The sequence below is a fragment of the Cygnus olor genome, chromosome 2, assembly GCF_009769625.2.
Source record: "Cygnus olor isolate bCygOlo1 chromosome 2, bCygOlo1.pri.v2, whole genome shotgun sequence".
NCBI lineage: Eukaryota > Metazoa > Chordata > Aves > Anseriformes > Anatidae > Cygnus > Cygnus olor.
Genome location: NC_049170.1, coordinates 115,640,971 through 115,659,105, shown reverse-complemented (window position 1 = coordinate 115,659,105; position 18,135 = coordinate 115,640,971). Strand labels below are relative to the sequence as shown.

The 18,135-nt window shown below is 37.0% G+C and overlaps 1 protein-coding gene across 1 annotated transcript in view; it reads right to left on the bottom strand.

Moving 5' to 3' along the window:
• The window catches only part of ASXL3 (ASXL transcriptional regulator 3), a 120,735-nt gene that overhangs the window by 85,003 nt on the left and 17,597 nt on the right, over positions 1-18,135 (bottom strand). The gene's annotated exons all lie outside the window — the stretch shown is intronic.

Below are 18,135 nucleotides of genomic sequence, written 5' to 3'. Positions count from 1 at the left end.
TTCCTCTGCTCGAGCCTGAGGTTGTATCCCTGCTCTTGCACGATTTCACCACAGTTTTCCAGTGGCTGCCATTAAAACCAACTGCAAGCAAGTAGAATAGGTACTTACATACAGACACCTCCTTCCACCTTCACCTCAGGAAAAGAAAGAAAATACAAGAAACAAAACAGAACATGCTGTTAAGTGGTATTAGAAAGCAAGTTTAAAAGATAAGCATATTTCAGAGAAAGGGGTTAAATCCATTTCAATGAAATAACCACCCACCAGTGCTGCTGAGCAAAGTTCACTAACTACAGTTTTAAAAGACTGCTTATATTTTATTAGAATTAGTTTCTTTTTTTTTTTCAGTTCAGAAATCTTTAAATCTTGTAGAAGTTACTCAATGTTGAGCTACTAGACTGCAATACGAGATTATTTTATAAAAAAAAAATATATTTCTCCCTGAAAGGACAGCATTAAAACAAATTGCCATGCAGAACTTAAAAGTGATTTATTTTCTTTACTTTCACTAGCAAGAATCTTATTAAGCTTGGATTATCCTAATTAAATTGTTTTATTAACTTTGGCCAGTCTTAAAAATTGACATGTGCCAACACGCCAGCCTGTTGGAGCTTGTTATATTACGCCAATTTAGCCACACCATCCATCTGGCTAAGTAACCAATTTTCTGAATCAGTAAGAAAGTTTTTAGTTATTACAACTCCTATGGAAGGTTTTACGTGAAAAGATTATTATCTATTCATTCAACAGCAATGCTGAAAACACCAAGGCTGAGTTATTTTAATATAAGGATTCAACTGTTTTTACTTGGTAGGAAGCGATTTCTGAGGTCTTGCTTACCACATACTGATACTGAATACAAGTTCTTCCAGTCAGTTAAAATTTTTGATTTTGCTTCTAACAGTATGAAGCTATAAATTCCTCAGCCACAGTGGAGTTTCTTGGATTTCTTTCCTTTTATTTTCTTTTTTCTCCTCCCTTTTCCTACTTTCTTCTTCCTCTTTTCTTTCTTTTTTTCCTCTCTCTTTTCTGTTTTCTTTTTGCTTGTCTCCTTTTCTCTTTATCTCGTTCCTTTCTCCCCTTTTTCTCCCTCTCCTCTTCCTCTAGCTCTCTCCTCTTTCTTGTTCTCTCTCCTTCCCTTCATTCCCTTTATTTCTCTTTTAACTGTCTGTCCCCTCTCTGTATGTTCTCTTTTCTCCATTCCTCTCTTTCTGTTCTTTTCTCTTCTGTCCTTTCTCCTTTTCTCCCTTTCATCTTTTTTTCCCTCCTCCTCCTTTCCTTTTCTTTCTTTGTTTCTTCTCTTTTCTCTTCCTCCCCCTTGCTCTCCTCTTGTGATCAGTTAGCCAAGTGCCCACCCAGCCACCCACTTAATACCCCTCCTCAACAGAAAACAGGGAGAAAAAAGGATGAAAAGGGTCAAGACAAAGACAAGGAGATTGCTTACCAGTTACCATCAGATGCAAAGCAGACTCGACTTGGGGAAAATTAATTTATTGCAAATTAAAATAGATTTGGGTAGTGAGAAACAAAGGTAAACAAACAAACAAATGAAAAACCCATCAACAAAACCAAAAAGCTTCCTCTCAGCCGCTTTTCCAGGTTCAAATTTCTTCCTTCAATCCCAGTTCCTCTGCCTCCCCCCATATTGACTGGTGCATGGGGATGGGAGATTATGGTCAGCCCACAACAGTTCCTCTCTGCTGCTCCTTCTTCATCACACTTTTTGCCTGCTCCAGCGTGCTTCCTCTCCATGGGCTGCAGTCCTTCAGGAAGAATCTGCTCCTCCACTGGGGGCTCTCCACAGGCTGCACTTCCTGCCAGGAACTTGCTCCAGTGTGGGCTCTCTGCAGGCCACAGCTCCTTCAGGAAATACCCCCATGCTAGTGTTTCACATGCTCTGCTTTCCCCCCCTTCCTCTCTGTGTAGCTTTTTTGCCCTTTCTTAAATATGTTATCACAGTGATGCCCTGTCACAGGGCAGCCCCAGCCTCTCCTCACCAAGGCCACCCCTGCAGCCACCCACTACCAAACCATTACCACGTAACACCTCTTCTTTTCTTTCTTTTCTTTCCCTTTCTTCTTCCACCCTCTCTCCTTCCTCTTTCTCCCTTCTTTTCTTTCATCTTCTGTTCTCCTTTTCCCTTCTCTTCCTTTCTCTCCTATCTCCTCTCGCTCTTTTTTTTCCTCTCACCTTCCTCTATTCCCCACCCTATAATATGCTATATCAGTAAAAGAACTATACTTTTAAATCAGAACTGTAATAATAAATCTTTTAATGAAACAATAATAACTGAGAAATGAAATGAATGGAATTCTGTTCTTTTCTATTCAAAATGAAGAAAGGGTAATGCTTCATATTCCTTCTCACTAACAAAACTTCAAGGAAATCTCCACAGTTTCTTTCTGTTTCCTTTATTTTCAATTAGGGCGTGACTTCTAAGAGAGACAGAATTTAGAATTTCGAAACTAAGTGTCAAATTATGGGATAATTATGCAGAAGTCTTGTGTTTACTTCTAGCTTCCAAAATATTGCTTTCAACCCAAAAGGAAGCTATAATGTATAAAAACAACTTATCTCTATAAGTTCATACTCAATTGACCAAAAAAATACTTAAAACAATTTTATAAAATCTATTATATCACATAAAAGAACAAATAAAAAGAAACGTTCATTCCCTTTCAAAAGATTTTCCTCAATGTTCTTGTACTCAAAGAGTAATTCAGCACGTGAGTATGTTTTACTCAACCACCAGAAGCAGGAAAAAAAAAATAATATAAAGAATGCAGACAAGGAGTAATCGAAAAGATTTCATCCAAAAGCAAATTATTGTTTTCTAGTAATATTTATTGCTACAAAAATATTTCTGCAAGCAAGAAAATACTATCATATTTTACATCAAAATAAATGCCACTACTATAATTTTGCTGCCTAATAAGTGTCAAGTATGTCTTTAAAATATTTTTGTTAAGAGCCTGTATCTGTATTCAAAGCCTGGAAATAAATATAGAACTGGCAATCAGTAATTTCAGTATCTTTAAAAAAACATAGCAATGCAAGATTTATTGTATTGGTTGAAATTAAAATATTTGGGTGGATATAAAAAGTTTAAGTTATATAATTGCTGTGCATAACAGAGTTTAACTTGGCAAAACAGCATAGCAAAAGGTTGGTTCTTTCCCTCAAAGCACCAAGCACATACTTTTATTTTTGTGCTTTAACTTAATCCAGCTGTTGTTGCAACTCACGCTATTAGTAGATCTCCTTATTCTTTTTTGACTTACAACAGTTCATTAAGTCTGGAACTGACAGACTTAAATTTCTATTTATCGTATAACTAAAAATTAATCTCATTTCAAAATGTCACAGAAAACACTTTAAAATTATAAAAATAGTAACCATCAAATAATTTGCGGAAGCGAAGCATTAGTAACTAAAACGAATACATAAAAGTTTTAGATTAGCCATACTTGATAGGCACAGTATTCCATCTGAAAGGAAGCTTGATTCTGCTGAAGTCATTAATAAACACCCTTTGAAGGTAGTGGCTGAGATACACATAAAAAGAAAGAGTCAGAGAAACGTAATATAATGTAGCATCACAATCAAATTTCAGTCTCAATGAGAAATTGTTGTCTTCTATCAGTCATCCTGATCACTGTCTCTAAGTATTTTTAATAAATAATTAAAAGCCTAATATAATATTAAAACATTTGACAGCATCAACCATGTCATCAATTCAAACTCCTACCTCTTTAGTTTTTGTACTCAGAGATTGCTTTTATTTATACCTCTTCAATAATGAATTTAATTTGTACAGCCAGTAGGTGTAAGTTCTAAGACTTTATTGGCTATGCTCAGTTTCACCCACCGAGGTGTCAACAGCATAGAAAAAATCTTCCAGCCACAGCCTTCAGCAGATTTAATTTTCTTCTGTGTTGTCTGAAGAGGCTACCATAAATGAGAGAGGATCACTACTAGTAACGTTTCGCTTCCAAAAGGCAAGTTGGTGGCTTAAGGTGGCTTTTGCAAAATCTTTGCTCTAAAAATTTTGTATGTATGTGTTAGCCATCTATATAGTTTTCCATTTTCAACTAAAAACAGAGAAAGTTTGAAGGTTGGGTTGGGGGTGCTGGTTTTGGGTGAAGGGGAGCGGACAGGTAATAGTGTGTGTATATATATATGTATATATACATATATATATATATATACATATATATATATATATACACACACACACACATACATATACATATATATATATATATATATATATATGCTGAAAGCCAGCAGTCTTTTTAAATCTTCCCCTTCGTCATGTATTTTTAAAGACTTCTTCTCAAAATGTTTCTTGCTGTCCTTTACAGGCTGTGTTCTTTTTGTTTGTTTGCGCATTTTTTGTGACTATAGAGGTCAGATACCACTTTTGACACAAATGATTCCGTATCTGATATGGCCACCTAAAGTATTTAACAATTTATAAAACAATGCCCCCAGGTGCATTGGTAACATGAGAAAAAAGAAAAGAAACAATAACAACTAATGGGGGCCATCTGCAAGAGAGAGTAATAACTGTTTACATCCCTCACTTGTTTTATTTTATTTGTGAATGAAATATAAAAGCAGGCAATTGAAAATCTTTTAGGAAAAAAGGTACAGAATCTTGATAGCAGATATTTTAAGCAATCTTATTGGAACATGTAAAAGATACAGAAAAAGATAAATATGTAAAAAGATAAACATGTAAAAGATAAAGTAGCAGCTATGAATGCTTTAAGATGCTAAATAGGATGACTACTGTTAGCTATTTTTGCACACACACCCGCTTTTTGTAGTAAATACTATGTGCCATCAGAAGGGCTACTACCTACCATTTATTTTTTCTCATATTACAAATATAAAAAATAAAAGAATACAATAAAATATAAGAAAACAATCAGAAAAATAAAAGAAATAGGGGAAAATATCTTTGTCCTCTCTTTTAGCTATTGAGAGCTAACAGCAAAACAGTTGTTAGGAATGTTTTGAGCTCCCTCCCATACAGTCTTTGCTACTGGAATAACAGAGCAGAGGATATATTTGAATAAAGTTCTGTGATTTACCATTTTATATGGATGTATGTATAAATGTGAATATATATCTGTAGGTGTATTTACACACTCAAGCACATAAACAGTTTGATACATACAGCATTTAAGTTCTTCTATTTATACTTTGATTTGATATATATGTTTTGCTTCTTAGTTCTCTGTTGATACTGTAAATTTGCCAGCTACACAACTGCTGGTTTTAGCAAGCAGCTACAATAAAACAGCCTGTCTCACTGACAAATTATATAAATTACAAGCAGAATACGGGAGATTTCCACACTCCTGAAAGAAAATCAGATCTTGCTTAAAACATACTTTTCCTTCAGGTTATACTAAGTAAATAAGCAAAAAAAAGTTTAGGCACTTTTCATAATAATTCTGTTTTGAAATGAAGACCGTGTGCATCATCTAATTCCACATTAATTAAGAGAAGTATCTATGAGACTCAAAATAAAATAAAATGGAATTGCTATCAACCAACATTAGACTGGAAAAGAAATTCACATCTGTAACAAATTTTCTGAGCATTTATACCTGACCTTTGCTATCGTCCCTGGACAGTGGAATTCTGAGGTTTGTTTTGGTCTTCAGTCTATAAAAACACACTTTAAAATTTTAAATGAAATACACCAGTGCATGACTAAGAGAATTAGTAAATTTTCAGCTCAAGCAGGATGAAGAAAAAAAATAAGAGAAAATAATTATTTTCAGATATTTTTCCCTTCAGTTAAGAAATGGTTTAATTACAGGTAGACTGAACCACATACCCATAACTTAACAGAAACATAAAGACATCCATAGCAAACTGATCCAGAAAATAAATTATTACTAGAAAATGATGCTTTCATAGAAAGCCTGACAATGTTTTCTTCTTTCACATTCAAGCAAAATGCATTTAATTCAGTCTGCCAGAAATGGCTATGCTTCTGTTCTATGAAAAATATGCTAATGATGAAAATAAGTACTTGACAATTTACTGAATACTGAGCGGAAAATCTGTAATGAATTGCCTATGTTGTAGTGTTCAGTTTAGGCTCTTTTTTTCTTTTTTTTTCCAGTTGCTGTGGAATACTAGAAATAGCATAAAAAAACAGATTATACCATTTTGCGGGATGTTGTGCATGTCCCTTAGGACAGAGTGCTTAGAAATAAAGACAATAAGAGTCGGCTGTGGAATAAATGAAATTCAAAGCAATAATAAACAATAGGTTTAAATACTAACTCTTCAATTCAAAAGAGAAACGCAGAAACCAAAACAGAAATGCAGAAGAAATTCAACCCCAACAAATAAATCTAAATCAGCAACTAGTAAATTGAAACCTAGAATAATTCATTTTACACCTGCAAGAGAGAACAGCTACTTAGGTTACTTGGATGTGGCAAGAAAAGCTCGTAAATCCATTAAACCAGGCATGTATTCAAGTTACCAGCCAGATTTGAATGTTCACTGCAGGCTTCAAGTCTTTAACAGACTAAAATCTTTTCTTAAGAATATTTTAACAGACAGTTCATTCAAAAGGTGACTCCTTCTAGCTAGTCTCCATATCATTCTGTTTGAAAGTTCGATATACATGTCTGCCACTATTAGGCTTTTGTGTTGAGTCACTTTTGCCCAAATAGTTCCTAAAGGTAATATACAAGATTAGTCTTGCCTTTTCTAAGTAAAAGAGAGCTGAACAAGCTTGATAGCTGGTTAGCAACTCTTACTGCATTTTGCCTCTAACTAGCACAGACTGATATTACGCTCTCTTGCAGGTCTTGTTTCTGTCTTTTACTCAAAAATGCTAGTTTATTACCTGTGTGACAGATCTTCATTTCAGAGCCAGGATGGAAAAAGAACACATTCTGTCAAATCTCTCCTTCACAATGATCTTTCAGAAAGTTTTGGCTCTGGACAACAGTAGACGCATATTGCTGGAAAGCTCTGCTATGTCCTGGTTCCTCTTAAACCAAAAGATGCTGGCAATGCAGGCCAATAAAGGTATTAAAACCAAAGAATGTATCTACCTTCCACATAGTCATGGTTCAGTTTATACAGTCACAGGCAAACTTTTGGAAAAAGGAACAGAAAAACACCGTGTAGACTGTGGAAGATCTCATCTTTTCAGTACTTTAAAAAAGAAATCAAGCTTAAAGCACTACATTACGGGAAACACACTATACTCAAACAGGACAAAAAAACCAAAAACAAACAAAAACCTTGCACTGCTGAGGATGGATTACTGATCTAGTGAAACTTTTCTTACTTATAACTTCTGTATGTATCTGATAATTTTGAATGCGTTTATATCTCTTGGATATCCCTGTTTAGTTTCCCTTTCTGAAAAAGAGAAGGAAAATTCAATGCAGAACTACTACCTGAAAAATAGAAACATTAAAGAAAAATAGATAGTATACTTACATATTGCTAAAAGAAAAGTTACACTTTCTAGGAAAAATGTGGGAAGCCAGTCTTGACACAATATATAATTTAGGATAATTTTATACATATGGTAACACCAATTTATAATGCAGGAAGTTGCTCTTTTCATCAGCCTGAACTAGATTATCGCTTTTCAGTCTCTTTCAATAGCAGTCTACACTGAGATGCATGAAATAGGAAAAAGAAAACACATGTTAAATTCTTACATTCAACATCAAAATATGTTGAGAAGGGAATTATTACAACTGTGCAAAAAAGCCAGCACTGAATTTGTTGAGGAATTTACACTATTTAGCTTTCATAGCCAATGTCCATTTACTTCAAAATAAAATGTCTGCTAATAGGAAGTGTTGTTTTTTATTGTGTAAAAAAAATAGATCTTATAAGATCATCAACCTCTGTATCGCTATCCATTATTTGTTACAGTTAAACTGTTGGATTTACTCTTTTATTAAAAAAGGAGTATCTTTAGTATGGCTTTAACATATTACATGGATGTTTATCTCAGCAAATTAGAGTGTGATAAAGGAGAGTTGGGCATGCATTCAAAAGATGAAATATTTTTGCCATACAGACTGTTAAAAGTTGAAACATGTTTATCACATCACAAAATTTAACAACCATCATTTTTTCTGTTACAGTAAAACAGATTAACTTTAAGACGTCAAAGCTTCCACTGAATTATTAAACTTTAATATTTAATGATCTTATGAGTCACTCTCCCTTACCAGTAAAGTGTCAAACAAATAAAAGAGCATTATGCTAGCATAGTGCTCTTTGAGAAAATACAGGTTAGGTTTGGGAGGAAGGTGCAGAAACCTAAGTAACTGCACAAGTAAAATAGAAACAGTTTTAATAGTACCAGGGAAGCAAGTGTCTAACACAGACTGTACTCCTATTTTCCCAAGCTTTGCAGACACATTCTGGAGAGCTGCTAATAGATTTAAAACAAACAACTTTATTGCAGATCTTAAAAAAAAATAAAAATCAAGCAGCAGTATTTCCTATCATTTCCATAAAAGGTGGAAACGTGGTTATGATAGATGCTTTAATGCCCAGACACATAGACCTATTGTACCAGTAAATTAAAAAATGAAGTGCTGAACACTATAACACTATATGTGTAAAAATGTATATGGAAAAGTAACAACAATCTTAAATTTAAAAAAAAAGAGAGAGAGAATCAACTGTTCTGAAATTTCAGTTCAGCTGAGCATACAGGCACCCACTTCAACACTTTGACAAACGAGGGACAAAGTACAAAAGGGGAAGCCATATGAACTTTTCTAAACTGTTAAGTAATATATGGAAGATCCCAGACATAAGAATGATGGAACTGGGTTTTTATTTTCTTATAACTTCTCCTGGAACCAAACTAAAGAAGAAAGCTAGGTTGGTCCTGAGCCAGAATATGAAGTAAATACTAAAATCTGGGATGTCAACATTGTAGTCCTTTAATAATTTCAGCCACGCAGAAGGGTAAAATGAATGGAGTTGGAGTCCTCATACGTGAGAAGGGAAAAGGGATGACAGCAGAATGGGGTAATAGGAGACCATGGGATCGGTGACCTAGTTTGAGAAAGAGGGAGGGGAGGATTCATGTAGCAGCAGCTCTTGGGACAAGAGACTGCACACAGATGCAAAGAGATGTTGCACCAAGGACACCAATTTAGTGGATGGGATATTGGGAGAGGAGAAGCAGAAGAACAGGATATATTCTTAGCTTTGCATTCACTTTGAAAGAAATTACTTAGCTTCTGTCTCCTCCCTCTTCTCTTACATATGCTCAATTAATATTCTTAACAGTAAGAACAGTATCCTCCAAAGCATTCTGAGTAATACTCAAAAGATTCTTACTATTTACACTGTGCCACTTACCATCTGAAGTATATCCAAAATTAAATCCACACCTTAATAAAACTAACAAAGGCATCTGCATTTGACGTAAGTATGATTTTTAGTCTGCCTGTAACATCTGGGGTGCACATTACTACATGGACCATGAAAAGACAAACTACCAAACAAAACAACAATGAATCAAGTAATCTTATCAAACACGCTGAATGCAGACTGATTTTACTGGACTGTTTTACCGAACAGACTCCCTTGTCCTGTGAAAGGAAGAGGAGCAACATTAAAACAAAAAACAGCCGCAAATCATTTCTAAAAATTGAAACATGGAGCAAAAATGAAGCTAATGGTGTTCAGACAAAAAAAAATGCATTCAGCATAGTTAAGTATCTTATATTGAAATAAGTATTTTATAAGTATACACAATGGAAAAAAGACCATCACTAATAAATAAAAATGCTATCATCTGTGCAATTAGCTGATGGAATATACTTGAGATTTTGTAATTTTATATCTTTTCATTACCACAGAATGACAGTTTTCCAAATCAGTGCAAAGACAAGATTACCATTGTACAGACATAAGCAAGTTACCTTCATACTGTAAGGTAATCATAATGCAGCAACAGGGAATCGGGAATTACCAGACCTATCCACAACGCTGCTTTTAAGCTTCAGTTACTACTGCAGTTGTTTTAAGGTTACATCACTATCAAAAACTGAAATTGTTATCACGGAGGGTATGACTATGCAAGTTACAGTCCCAACTTTGGAACACAGTATGGAGGAAACCCATCAGTTTTTACCAGGTTAGACTGTACTGTGGCATAAACCATGCTGGGAGTACCTAGGCAAGAAGGAGCAAGCCTTAGACTTTCAGCTGCTGCACTGTAGCTATCAAAACAGCCTACTAAATTGGGTGGCTTGTTGTTACACCATGAAGAAAAGTGTTTCAAAGAGGTGTCTGAAGTGAGCTTATGCAGAAAGACAGCTAGTACTGAAAGGTTGTTTCTTTCACTGCTCTGCAGCCAAAAGCCATATCTGTAGTTGCATAAGGATCAACCTTACAATGCTAGGCAAAAGAATGTGAACAGCTGTCCTTCTCTTTCCCCATCAAGGCTTCCTTTCAGCCCATTGCAGGGAATAACTACCTTCAAGACAAAACAACATACTCCTTCAGCTGGAAAGGCTCCCAAATAAATTCTATCAGACATACACAACCACAGAGGCCTTTCAACTGTCTGTGCTCTTCCTTTAACAATCAGCCTTGATACAAAAACTGTGGTTCTTTCAGTGAAATTTTAAGAGCCTTTGGTTATTTGAGGGCACTTGATTTTTTTTTCTTTCTAAGTGGAAGATAAAAACCATAACTTTTCAATAATTACAGATCACAATGACATCTTGGAATTATTTCACAAAGAAAAGAAAGAAAAATTTCTGTCTACGTGCATAGACAATAAAACAAGGAACTCAAGATAAACAACAGAAGAGAGCTGTCAGCTCATTTAGCCTATTTACAGAAACAGCAGCATTCAGAAAGGGTTTTATTTTTAAGTCAATAGCTCTAAGGATGAAGTATTCAAAGGCTGGAAGAGACACTGTCAAAAAGATCAAAGGATTCAAAGGTAAGGGTAAAATTTTCAGGAGTATGATCTCACTTCAGAGATAAAGACAAACCCTGTACAGATCATGTGTTTTATTCCATTGATGACTGTTCAACAGTTCAAACTGGTTTTAATTCTAGCTAACCCACTATTTTAATATTTCTGAACAAAGACTGTAAACCTAATAAGAGTATCTTGAGATTTATTAGGGTCATACTTCGTTGCTTTCCTAGGCTCAGAAGACTTAATATGTTATGATATAATTCATGATAGATATTATCAACAATGTGAAAGAGAAGCAGCACTATTGCCAGTGGCAAGCATCCCTTCTTAGTCTTCTGAAAGACTACTGTCACAACAATAAATCAATAGGTAGTTTAATCTTCCATAGGAAAATAAAAAATATGCAGAGAAAAAAGGAGGAGAAGTTAGGACTGATGCCGTGATTCTCATAGTTGAAATAAAGATCAAAGAAACACCAAGAGAAAGAAGTTTAAGATCCTACTAGAAAATGGACCTAGAAGAGAGCATTTTTTAACCTCTTCTGGGAACGCGGCACTAAAGGACGTGGCTTAGTGATCGGATTTCGTAGGTCAGGTTGATGGTTGGACTTGATGATCTTGAAGGCCTTTTCCAATCTAGATGATTCTATGAAAATTCCTTGACAAGACAGAGGTCAGTTACTCCAGCTGAACAGCAAAAATGTTATGAAATGATCCCATCTCAGGGTTCACAGTCTTGAGTTTAATGAAGGAAGAAAGTAAATTGCTAGCATAGCTGTGGGCTAAAGTTGCAATCCAAAAATTAAACATTGCTTGTCCCATTTTGAAAGTTTATTGGCTTTTAACTTGTACTGAAAATCTTTGGCTTTAATCTTTTCCAGACGTGAAGGCAGACAACAAGTCAATTTCCCAGCCTTACCAAGCAAGGGGAAAGGAAACTACAGAAAAGCCAACACATAATCTGTGGCTATTATCATCATACATCTATCAGAATTTGGCTGGATATTTTCCTCTGGGACTCAAGCAATATGTATGGCTCTAGTACTGCAAACTGATCTAAAAAATTTCATAGAACAATATGGATCAAGGGGTACACTATTTCATTCCCTTCATTCAAAGCATGATCAACCAAACCTACGTAACTTCTGACAGATACGTAACTAAATTTTCTTAGAGAGATCTACAGATCTGTCACATCTTCCTCACAGCTTATGACAGAACTCAATTATACCTATTAGAAAAAAAATATTCTTAATGTCTAATCTCAGTCTTTCCTCATTACCGTTTAAAGGCCTTATGTCTTGTCCTGTCCATATCAGATGGACAGGGTAATTTATTCCCACACTTTTTCCCCATCTTTTACATATCCAAAGACCTATTATGCCAAAACTCAATCTTCTCTTCCTTAATCCAAACACTTAATTCATACAAACTTCTGTCCTATTTTTATCTGCCTGACAATTTTAAACTGTATTCTGTTGGTCCTAACCTCCTTGAAGTGTACTACCCCAAACTGAAGAGAATAGAGAGGTTATTTCTTGTGGCCCACAGACAATTTCAAGAGAGGAAAAAAAAACAAGGACAGTATTAGGATCTTTCTTTTTTTACCAAGAAACCAGGAGAATTTGAGAGAAGGAAACTTGTTTCTTTTCCCCCGTGAGAATCAGCAATTTTTTTTTAAAGCACATGGCCTACTTAAATACTGCCATTATGACTATGCAGGCATCCCTTGGAGGGGGGGGTGGGGGTGGGGAAACACGTCATGGGCACGAAGAATCATAACTTGCCAGATGCTTCTTTAATTTTAGGAAAATAAGGAAGAACACAAAATAATGAAAATGGGCTTCACGTAATTAAACTTGAGGCAACTCGGAGAACTGACAGGCAAAGTCTCCAGAGAAATCCCTTCCCCACCCAGAAGGCACAAACACGTTTCTATAAGTGCACCAAGACACAGGAGACTGGCTTGCTCTTCAGTGAAGAGGGTGGCACCAAGCACTTACCCCAAAAACAGAGGAGTGCTAGTACCTTTTCTTTGCTGACACACAATTAGAAAAACGTCTATGATTAGACACCTAGTAAAAGCAATACCAAGCACAGAAAAAAATGGATTTGATAATTAAATATGTTAGATATTCTTATACCAGCTAAGTCTATTTGAATTTACTCTAAGGTGTTTAGAGCTGACTGAATCAGTCTCAAAATTATTAAAGCTATTTTTGAAAACTTGTAAGAGAACAGCAGCGATTCCAAAAGACTGGAAGACATGTAGTGACTAGCTTTAAAAAAGATGGAAAAAGGAAGAGGCTGGGAATTAGAGACAGTAATTTAATTCCAGTTCCCCGGAAATATGGAATAAAAATTATTTGGAAGGATTTATCAGATAAGAAATTGCATAATACATAGATCTGTCAAGAATAAGTTACTTCAGATCTATGAAAAATAACCTTTCTGACACAGTACCAGCCCCTGTAGAGAAAGAAGGAGAGTACGTATCATATACCACAGCTTCAGTAAGTTTCTGGACCTTGTTTATCATGGATCTTTCATAAACAAAGGAGAGAAATATAATGCTGCAAAAGGAAACAACCTCCAATACGCAGGCAAAGATAAGCTTGGAAGGGATGTATGCATGTTGAAAGACAAAACTACTTAATAAAGCAACCTTAATAAATTTGAGAAACCATATGCAGAAAAGCTGAATACAATTCATAAAGACACGGGGAATTCTAAACCTTGACAGGAATCAGTAACGGCACAAATACAAGATGTAGAATGACAAGGAAGGTTGCAGCACAGTGGAAGAGGAGCACGGAGGTTAGAGTTGCCCATACTCAGGCCAGCAGTCTATATCACACTAGCAAAACAGGTAAAATCTCATGCTAGGATGCATAAACAGCAGGTTGCAAGTCCATAGAAACCTACAGTGGGGCATAGAATTGTTTTCAAAAGAACAGGGACAGTGGAGGCTGGGAAGGAAAACCCAGAGTGCTGTGCACAGAAGTTAGCTGCTGTTTATCTTTGTAAGAGATTCCAGTGTCCAGGACTGTTGGCTTGGCACTGCTCACTAACACCACAGGCATGAATGTAAAATTAATACTTCTCACCTGCCTCCACCTCACCCCAAGAACACCATGTATTTTCTACATCCCCGAAAGGTTTGCCTTAAAAGATTTTAATACTTCTAGGCAGCAAAAGAACTACCTGCCTGCTCGTCATTTGGCAACCAACCATCATAGCAGGAAAGGTATTAAAAAAAACAAAACTGAACCATACATCCCTCAAGATATATGAATCTAGGTAGGTATACAACCTCTCACAGTATGTTAGTAGCTTTTTATTTTAATTTCTAACTTATATCTGCTTTGGAATTTTCCTCCTATTGTATTTAATGCTTTCAGTAATAAAATATAAATGTGGAACTTGATGTCTTTATTGCAAACAAGCAAAAGAAAAGGCTGAAAAGTCTGACAATGTCTTTTAAAGATTACATGTAACAGCTACAATGAAATTGCTGAAAATCAGACATTATTCATTCAGATTTACTACCACAGCAAAAAGCTTTAGATTAATTACTGCTGCAATATATTTGAAAAATGACTAAGCCAATTAATCTCGTTCATCTATAAATGGAACAGCAGAGGCAAGAATTTTTAAAGAACTTCATTTAGGATTGCCAAGGTTCTACTGACAATGATAATCAGTATAAAGGAATTAGTAAAGTATATTAATGTAGTAACATACTGCTGGCACAACTCCAGACTTGAAAAATACACAAATCATTACAGAATAAAATGTGCTAGTGCCATTCAAGTGCTTATGACCAGGTGATTACATATCATAAAACATACAACCCTCACTCATCTTAGTTGGCTGCAGCACAGACCAAGAAAGATCATCTTCAGTAATGGCAAAGGGACCATACTGGTAGAAAGGTACTAAAAGAAACTGCAGAGCTTGATGAAGTAAATGGGCGCATTGGGATTATGTGGCAAGGGTTTGGTAGCAGAGTAGGGCTGCAGGGGTGGCCTCTGTGAGCAGAGCCCAGCAGCTGCCCCATGGCAGATCAGAGCCAGCTCCAGACGGCTCCAAAAGGGACCCGCCGCTGCACAGAGCCAAGCCAGTGATCAAGGCTAGGTGGGCTCTGGGAGAGCAGATGTAAGAAAGGGAAAAAAAAAAAAAGGCAAACAAACAAACAAACAAAACCTTCTATGTAACAGCAGCTGGGAGAGAGAGGGGTGAGAGCCAGCCCTGCAGACCCCAAGGGCAGTGCAGCAGGAGGTGCTCCAGGCACTCAGCAGCAGCTCCCCTGCAGCCTGTGGAGAGGCCCCTGGTGGAGCAGGCTGTCCCCCTGCAGCACATGGGTCCCACATGGAGCAGATCTCCACGCTGCAGCCCGTGGAGGAGCCCCCGGTGGAGCAGGTGGATGTGGCCTGGAGGAGGCTGCGGCCCATGGAGAGCCCCCGCAGGAGCAGGCCCCGGGCCGGAGCTGCAGCCCGTGGAGAGGAGCCCACGCAGGAGCAGGGGATCTGGGGGGAGCTGCCGCCCGTGGGGGACCCGTGCTGGAGCAGTTCGCTCCTGGGGGATGGACCCCGTGGTACGGAGCCATGTGGGAGCAGTTCTTGAAGAGCTGCTGCCTGTGGGCAGCCCCCGCAGGCTCAGTTCAGGAAGGACGGCATCCCGTGGGAGGGACCCCACGTGGAGCAGGGACAGAGAGTGACCGTGAAGGAGCGGCGGACATGAAGCATTAGGGACTGACCGCAGCCCCCATTGCCCGTTCTCCTGCGCGAGCACGTGGAAGAGGGTGGCTGGGGGGAAGGTGGTTTAGTTTGTTTTTTAGTTTCTCACTGCTCTAGCTTGTTAGTAATAGGTAATAAATTATATTAATCTCACTATGCTGAATCTGTTTTGCCCATGACCATAATTACTGAGTGATCTCTGTGTCCTTATCTCAATCCTTGAGCCCCTTTGATCGTATTTTCTCCCTCTTTCCCTTTAGGGAGGGAGGAAGGAATGAGCAGTTGTGGTGTAGTTTGGCTGCCCAGTTGGGTAAAACAACTAAAATGTGAGACTCTGGACTTAAGGACTGTGAAAGCAAAACATTTCTTAAACACAAAGGCTCAATCAACAAACATGTGTATGAATTTAAATACCTTATCAGCTCTTAAGAGTTATGCACTCAGATGACTTTGCAAGTCTGTGCCTAACCAGTATTAAAATGTGGCAGAAACACAACTTTTAAATGAAATCAGAAATTAAATTAGAAACCAAACACCTTCAAAATCAATAAAGAACCAACATCTTTGATTTATTATTATTTTATTTTTTACAATTGCAGCATCTAGAATTTCTAGACTAATCAATTCAGAATGACCTAGCTTAAAGCTGTATACAATTTTTCACATAAGAAATAAAGAATGTTGAATTTTATCCTTTTTCACTTATCCAGACACTCACTGCCACATATGGGATCCTGCAATCAGCTACACATTCACACATACCTGCACATACCATGAATAAACATCAGGCCAGAATGAATCTCAGTTTCCTTCCCGTTTGCCTGAAATCCTCAGTTTCTTAGTAACTGAAGTAATGAAAGAGAAGATCTGGTTTCGAACCTCATTTAAGAAAACTTTATCCTATTATTTATTCTGCAGCAATTAAAAAGGGTTTCTACATTTTCTATATTTAAATCACATAAAAATGCTGCCCTCGCTACCTCCCATAGGTTTTATGCACAAAATTTTATTTACATACTTTTTAGGGAAACAAGAATTTTTAAAATTACAAAGAAATGCTATTATCAGGCATGTAAGCTTCTCCCATGTGGTTGCCTCATATCACAAGATGTAAGAAGAAAGCAATCTATGCACTGCTGTGAGAAACAGTATCTTAATGAAAACAGATTTTCAAATGTGGTTGTTTGGTGGTGTTTTTTTTCTTTTCTTTTCTTTTTTTTTTTAATGCAAATCCTTGCAGCATAACACACGTTTGGACATTCGTTTTCAAAAGTTTTCATTTCCTTGTTTCTTTGGCCCTGCCAAATACACTTCAAGCAATTTCTTGGCAGGAACTAAAGAATTTCATATCTGTAAAACATGGCAAATTCAGCTTCATCTTGCACTCCATCTCTTTTGCACTCTTACCAAAATACAGATATTATAACCATGTCATATGGGTACCAAGAAAGCAGTGCATGGCCATGCACTGCAAACAGTCATGCAGAGCATTTCTGTTCCTTAGGAACGGCAGTGAGCTCAGTAAAAATATATCCCGCAGTAACTTCTGGTTCAACAGATTATGTTCAGAAGTAATGGAAATAATGTGTTACTACTGCTCTACTCAGGCTTTATGTTCCCTTTTTCTAGAATTTAGGTACCAAAATAAAGGAATATAATTAAAATAAAAGCAAATGTTTCCCTTTGAGACAGCAACACATATTAGAATTACTTATTAGAATAGAAAAAATTTATAATTTGGAGAAGAGGAAACTGCATCTTGTAGGAAACAACCACCAAACAAACAGTTTTTCCTTATTTTATTTCCTGCCCAAGTTTCCATCTGAGGGTCACTAGAAGACCTACCAAGCAGAAACAGGATGGAGCATGCTCATCTGAGTGAACCATACTTATCTGATCCTAAACATACTAGAGTCAACAGAAGACAACTATGATTTCCATAGCTCTGGATAACCCACCAAACCTCTAACAGCTTTAAGATTACATCCAATGTACGCTGCTATTTAGCAACTCAGGATCCAGGCCCTGCAACTATGCAGACTAGCTCTCAGTGCTCCAACACTGCTCTCCATCCATTCCCGACCCTTTATCAGCTCAGCCCCCACTGCTGCAGGCAACAACAGCATGTCATAACAGCAACTTAAGTGCCAGACCACAAACTTAAGTGAGAGAAAGAGTGCTTCCAACTCCACCTCACACATTCTTCACGCCCATGATGGTATAGGCAACACAGCCACCAAGCCTGGGGCTTTCAGCAAAAACGAGCAGCAGCTCTGGGCTTTCTGACCGGATCCCGCTCTCTTTGTAAAGAAAGGCTATTGGACCGGAGCTGGCCAACAGAGGCCTTTTGGAAGGTACGAAGTTATGCCAGTCACTTTCCATTTTAAAAGCCTTGAACTAATGAACAAACAAAACCCATAAGCTGTATTTC